At 34.7% G+C, this 7702-nt stretch overlaps 1 long non-coding RNA gene across 1 annotated transcript; it reads right to left on the reverse strand.

Moving 5' to 3' along the window:
* Window positions 1-1478: 1478 nt before the first annotated feature.
* On the reverse strand, window positions 1479-3001 carry LOC107981482. The gene is made up of 2 exons (XR_004345203.1): window positions 2591-3001; window positions 1479-2498 (listed from the first exon to the last, which is right to left on the reverse strand). It is a non-coding gene; the product is annotated as an uncharacterized LOC107981482 (long non-coding RNA).
* Between the last annotated feature and the right edge of the window lie 4701 nt (window positions 3002-7702).

Below are 7702 nucleotides of genomic sequence, written 5' to 3' on the forward strand. Positions count from 1 at the left end.
CATAAAAACTTGAGCCTGTGCTGAGTGTATCAGTATGTATTTTGTGTAAATTGTTTGCTTTGAGAGCTATCTCGCTCTCTATTATTTTGTTTAAATAAGACGAAAAATTTTTGGCTTCCAGTGTACTGTAAAGCATAGTATAAATATCAATATATTGGACGTTTTAGCAGTCGGTATTACAGCGGAGCGCATTAGAATGATAACCATAGGATATCCAGAAAAATTTGTCCAAAAGATATTAAAAAATCGACGACTACTTCGTGAGGCTGCGTTTACATGGAGTCTGGCAAACTCATTCTCGTCTACTAAATTCATTATTATTAATGTAGTGATGCACCTTAGGAAAAGTTTTTGTATTATTTTTAAAAAACAGCATTCAGTTTTAGCCAAATATGTAAGCAAAATATTATGAATCCAAGATAGAATGTCAATATGAATATCTCGCGACATCCGCCATTTTGAGGTTATGAAATTTACAAGCATATTTTCGAAAAAATTATGATTTGCTGATGCGTTAACATGATTATACATGTAAATATTATAATATATATCCATAAAGTGGATCACAACATTTATGATGATGACTTTTTTATACTTTTGACGTTGAATTTAAATCTCGCGGTCTCTCCAATCTGCCATTCTGATTGACAGACTCCATCTAAACGCAGCCTAATTTTTGAGATATAAAACATCTAATATTTGATATTATTTAGTTATCATTAGTTAAGTTTGTCATTAGAATGAAAAATGGACGACATTTGGATATTGATTGGATGATTATTTCTTTGCCGCCTGAAAAATATCTTAATAAGTCCATCGTTTGATAATCTTTTTTCAGTTATTCATTGGTTAACGAAAAGTTTTTAACATTTCGGCAATCTTTTTTTAGACAGTTTTTCTTTATCCAAAACAAAACAACGTTTGCTTATACATTAGACAACCGCTTATCGGTGCCTCTACAAATATCCTTAAAAAAGGCATCTTCCGAATATCCACCTAAAATATCTGATTGGTAACAGAAAACTGATAGCATTTTGTTAAATTTTAAATAAACAATTTTTAGATAACTTTTTTAATGAAATGTTACGTCCGGGTAAGCCGCACAGAGCGAATACTTGCGTAAAATATTTATTATTTGTCCGGAAACTGCGTCCTTTAGTTCAGCACGGCGGTTTACACCGACCGCCTTGGGCAAAGGTAGCGAACGCACAGGTAGAGACGACCGAACAAGTATTATTAATGATCGGTCGCGCCCGTACTGATTATCCGTCGGCTATTCTGTTAAGCGGGAGTGAGGACTAGATTCCTTTACGACACTTACACAATCATGCATACATGGACATAAAGCTCAGAGTAGTTTATAGCTTACCTTGTCGTGAAGTTGTTCGGGTCTCGGCTTGGCTTCGCTTCGCGACGGCAGACAGCTACGTTGACTCGTTCTTAGAGCGGGAAGTTTGAATAAGCCGCGTGACTCGCAATTTATAAGTTTAATAAAGAGTTTCAGTTTATTCTCGGATAAAATTTACAAAAGACTTTTTACAGAGAGTTATTCTAAGTCAGACGTTAAATGAAACTAAGAAACTCGGAATGTCTCGAGAACTAAGTCCGAAATTTAATAAAGATCAGTTGGCGGACAGACAGAGCTTCGCCCTGTCAGTGTGAACTCCGGTTGCAGAAGGCTCCTCATCGTGGTCACACATGGGTTTTTATAGGTGGATGGAGGTATGGAAAAGGATAGGATGAAGGGTGTGTCTTTTTTGGCGGTGCTCCGAAAATACGTCGGCGTCCCTTCTCCCCGCAGTTAATTTATAGCTTATCCGATGGTCGCCGCCTGTCACCTACTTGCGAGACCGAACACTCATAATTTGTACCTCCCCTTCTACAGGTGGGCAGCTGTCAGCTTCTTGTTTCTAGTTGCAAGTTCGGTATTGATTCCTTCGGATGACCTCCTGGAGTCATAACACGTGTCTTGTCTGTTGTAATTGTGTGCGTGGCTGATTGGATTTGCCATTGCGATAGTGGTAGTTTCATGTTGTCGAATCCTACTATATCTTGTGTTATATAGGATTTCTGCTGTACCGACGATTGGTCCTGTATCTCTGGAGTCCTGTTATTCTCTGTAGTACCGACTGACAGGTTTATATATCCTTCGTTTAATACATTATCGCCAGACGTGACAGAAATAAAGAACATCTATTAGATGTCAAATGTATATCCAAAAAATAGATGTTCAAAATTTTTGTCTGCAGCGTATCTCTTTGATAACAATTTGGTACGTCCATAAGATAACTTCTAATGGTCAAGTTTTGGACGTCCAAAAAGTTAACCTGTGCTAGCTGGGAGAAGAAGAAGATAGATAATCCAGTATAATTATCTTGCGTCGTCACGGGGACAGAATCAGCTGCTTCTGCTTGCGAAACTTAACCTCATCCCGTGAGTCGCCAAGAGAGACTATGCTTGGAAACAGTTGTTTAATTTTATTGCTGCAGCTGCAAAAGCTAAAATTTATTTCAATTCTAATCAGTTAATACAAACAAAGATAATCCATCAAGATTTACAAATTCCAAGTTGTGTTAATCCAATTACGTACAATCATCAGATGATACCAAGAAATGTTCCAAGCAAGGTTCGTGTTAATCCAGCAGTTTTTAATCAACCGAGGATTCCAGTAAATAACTCATGCAGTAATATACCAAACAGTGTTCCAATCCATATCAATCCAAAGTTTATTGCAGCCATTAGTTTCTGAGACTTTTGGTGAAGGCAAAGTTTTACAACAGAAATAGAGACACTTCTAGGATACCTTATGTACGAAATACAATTTCCAATAGTGGACCAAGTTGCTCTACTGGTAATACCACTAATTTTAGGAGTAGCTCTTGTCATAGAAAATTAACTAGTACAGTGGCTTCAGTTACAAAAAATCCTGTTATATCTCGTACTCCAGTTCCTATAATTAAGTTGGCTCTAAAAACTCGAGTTTAGTGTCGTTATCGAAAAGAAAGATGATAAGGGTAAAAAGAAATACCAGACCAACTGCCTCAATTGCAAATCCAATAAATTCGTCAACACCGCTGAAAAGAAGACCTTTATCCTCTGGATTCAAAAGAACGAAAACTTTGTCTAAAAATAAAAATAGGTTAATAAAAGTGAGTAATATGAAACTTGTAAGAATTACAGATATACCCTGGTACAACAAAGTTGACAAAATAGTTCCAAAATCTACGTACAAAAAAAATGTTATGATCAACAATATTGGGTAAGTGTGAAGTGAAAAATTATGATAATTATAATGCTAGTTAATGAAAGTTTTATTTCAGAAATAATCCAAAAATGACCTTGGTTGATATGGGTGGTGGTATCAAAAAAGCTTGAAATAAAATAGTTCACCCGGTACAGTATTTTATAAAGAACTTTATCTGTGTATAATTCAGATTGATATATATTGCCTTTTGAAGAATTGTAAATTGTGATGAACAAAGCTAGCATTTTGAGAGACAAATCCTTCATTCGAATGAGCGAAACAACTTGCAAGATTACTGAGGTATTTATTCACTGTTCATTTGATTTCTTTGATCCTGTTCCTTCTTTAGGACATATTTTGCTTCCCTTTCAACTTGCAACGACTTCAATGCTTCTTCCATCTGCTTCTCAGCTATTTTCTTTTTAGACATCTCTTCTACTTGACTGTTCAGAAGCTCGTGTTGCTTATGTAGCACGAGCATTAGTTTAGCATTTGCAGTTTCTAGTTTGCACTCCATCCGCTGCATTCTGTAATACGTACTGTCTGTGATTCAATGTGCTTATTGAGTTGGGTTACTTGATCTTTTTCTGCATTTTCTTATTTCTTCTGTTCTGATTAAATTTATTTTCCTTTTCTTTCTAGATGGTCCAAATCTAAGAAATTTGTTTTAAAATAAAATCACTGATGATACAATCTGATGTATGGAATGTTATATATTTCACATTAACCTACCTAGGGTACGTTTCACTCCAGCTGATTTTGACTTTGTTGTGACCAGTTCCCGCTCATACTTATCTCTTTCTCGGTTGGATGCTTCTAACCTGTTGGTCGTTTCCTCTAACTGATGATCTAAATTCGACGTCATTCTGAAGTCTCTACATCACATCTAGACAACATAATGGTATGATTTTCATAGTCTTTAATTGTAGTAATAAGTTAAATACAATATATAACACAATGGTGTACATGTCACATAAAATCTTATAAAATATGCATTTACATTGATTAGTAATAAACTTAATATTAGGCTAAGGTAGTAGCTTATTTCACATTTATCAAATCTATATCGTGCAATCAATTTTAAGTAAAGTGTGGCTGATCAGTTCTGATTATATTATACTTATTTGTTCAAGAAGCTTTATAGGCGTAGACTCACAAAAATCATTTAGCATAAGTAAATAAATAAATTAATAAAAATACTAATTTTTTCTTAAATATTTTTCAGAATTCCAGAAGCGTTATCAATGAAAGATTGTATGCATGGATGCAATGCTCGACATGGCTCTCGAGGCTAAACAGTATTCCATATTTCTTGCTGATGCGGAGAAGATGGAACTGGTAGCGGAGGCTCTGGTCGCCGTGCTCCCGACTGCAGCAATCCAAGAGGAACGCCAGGAGTAGAGTTTCTTCACCTCAGGCTCAAACCAGCATTTGCATAGTACATGCAAAGCGCTGTACTGCTTTTAAAATTAATCGGTGCGCACACATTGTAACTAATTATATGTATATAGCTGTACGACTGATAACAACTTACTCGGCATCCCATGCACTGATGTAGTTTTGCAAATGTTCTCCAAACGTCGCTTTCCACAATTCCTCTGACAATTTATTACTGATGATCGCGTAAACTTTGCGTACTTGTATTGCATAAATGATCGACAGTCAGACTTAAAAGAATACTTTCTAATTTAGTCAGAGTATGCAAGACTCTTAGAAGTGAAAAGTAAGCATGAGATATCAGCAGTACTGTCTCGTTCACAATATTATTGTCAGTGCGCAATAAATGTAGATTAGATTTATATCGGCGTATAATGCGCTCCTCTACGCCTACGGTAATCTGGGTGCAGTAGTAAGTCAGCTGATCATATCAAACTGCATCAAATAGGATTAGAGCCATATACTCCTCCGGTGATTCGCTTTCTTGAACGGTTGGTGATAAACTATTATATAATGTCCACTTTGCTATTTGTTCCGTGGTAAAAGTTTCTAAAATGTATGTTATATAATGTACAATACTTTCGCACGGAATAGATTCTCCTTCAAAACACACTACTCCTCTTAATACGAAGGTTTTCTTTCCAAAAGTAATTTTTTGGTAATGTGTTAAGATTAGTTTTTCTAACAATTGCATTTTTAGCACTGCGTTGCAGTAAAGTGGTATTCTTTTTTTCACATAGAAATTCTACGTCCACTGCAATATAATTATGTAATTCATGACTTAATATTGCATTTTTATTTTTGCATGAATTACAGTAAGTCACTTTCTCTTTCCAGTGTTCCTTCAGAATAGATTCTAAATTGCTTAGACTAGTTTTGAAAAATTCCATAGCAGATATGCTAGATGTAACTACACACCGTTTTTCTTCAAGTCCATAAGCACATTGAGAAAATTGAATAATGCTTGGGACCAACTTCATTAAATCTATGAACAGAGTTGTTACATTGTCCTGACAATCAATAGTACATTTATTTAAATTTATTTCTCTAGCTTTATATCGTCTATATAAAATGCTTGCTCTACTATTATAATAATTATTTAGCTCAAAAGATTCTTGACAATACTCTAATACTGAGTGCAAAAATCCAGTCACAGGTTCATTTCTTAGTTTAGTATGAAGATCTTTCTTGAAATATGTATTTTCTACATACATACTTGTGATGATTTCAGAGATGCTGTCAAAAGGGCATGTGTTACGAAAACTCAAGATTTTGGTAGAACAATCTATAAAATACTGCCTTCGTGGCAGACAACTACCATTGACTATCAATTTACGATGTTCAATGTGAAATGAACTTTGTTCAAGATTTATCGATGAATACTTAATCATCATTTGTATCATGGCACTTTTCACAGCTTTCACAATTTCACCAGTTCCGAACTAACATTTGTCTTGCTGTCATAAATCTGTCCGTTGTTGCATTTTTTTCTCTTATGTATGACAGTTTCTCTGTAGAGGTGAGCCTAGCCGGGCATGTGAGTCCGACAGTACAGGTAACTCTATAGTGTGGAAACATTTCTTTGTGCTGATTAGATGAGTCACATTTACAGTCTGACGTAAAACAATATCATCTATGATTACTATGTCTTTGTAGGGTGATTGTAATTTAAGTGAGGACACTGAGTTCTTAAAAAGCTGTTTTCCTCGTATTCCTCTATCAAAATAGAAAAAAGCTTTGTTGAATCCTAGATAGTTGATATCGCCATACGTCATTCTGAGACTGGCTGATTCTGTGATTTTTAGGCCCGGTGCGGCCGTCGCTTCTCTACTCCTTGCTTTGTTGCTATTTTCTTCAGCCATTTCATCTATCATAGAGAAGACCGTTTCTATTGGTTTGTATTTTTCAGTGTTTACGTTTTTGTTATCATCCCATTCATTTGCAGTTGCTTTTACGAAATTAATCAATTTTGTATTTGCTTTATTTTTTGTAGTTTTGACCATGCAGGTATTTATTATTTCATTCGTTATGTTGTCTAAACTATCTGTAATATTCTGATATGTTAAAATCATTTTTTTATAGTTGTAGTTGGAGATACGTCGATGTTTACGTATTTTGTGAGAGTTACATTTGCCCTTAGCGCAAATGTAAGTTCTAATATCTAAGTAAACAGAATTTATTTCAGTTTTTTGTCTATTACTTTTCATATCATTTCTGCGCTGCATTAAATCCTGTATTAATGAAGATATTACTCTCTGTTGGTCACCATGCTCCTGATTGGACATCTCTAAGAACCATTATTTAAGTTGCTTGCAGTCAATTGTAGTGGGAGTACTTATCTCACTCATTATTTCTCAACCAATCTTGTGTTTTCTTGATGTTTGATTTTTTCCGTAAATCTATGATTTTGAGATTGTTTGGTAGATTATTGTAGATGATGATAGCTTTAATGTAGCTGGTTTTTGTACTAATAGTTTTAGCATACTTCGGTAGGATTATTAGCTTTTTCCTTGTTATGCTTGATGATTTTGTATACTGATCTTTGAGGCTATTGTAGTGGCACTGTAGGCTTTCGTAGGCGAATAATTGTTGAAGGTTAAGTGGGTTAACACTTTGAAAGGTATTTTTGTTTATAATTCTTATGATTCTTTTTTTGGACCGCTTGTAACAATTTTAGGTTATTTTGACACGCAACTATTCCATAGTTAATCAGGCTATGAAAGAATGCGTAGTAAATTATTCTTAGAGTAGTTGTGTCCATGAATTTGGAGATTTTACTGAAGATAAAAACAAGGTATCTTGTCTTGTTTATAAGGTATTCAATATGTTTATCCCATCTCATGTTCGTGTCAAAAATTAAGCCTAGGTATTTCGTTTCTTCTACTCTCTATATTATTTCATTATTAATTTTAAATTCAATTTTTTTCGGCACACTAACGCAGTAATTTCCAAAAGTCATGTATACTGTTTTTTGAACATTGAGTGTCAATTTATTTAGCCTGAGCCATGTAGAGATATCGT

This window comes from Nasonia vitripennis, assembly GCF_009193385.2.
Source record: "Nasonia vitripennis strain AsymCx chromosome 2 unlocalized genomic scaffold, Nvit_psr_1.1 chr2_random0007, whole genome shotgun sequence".
Taxonomy (NCBI): Eukaryota; Metazoa; Arthropoda; class Insecta; order Hymenoptera; family Pteromalidae; genus Nasonia; species Nasonia vitripennis.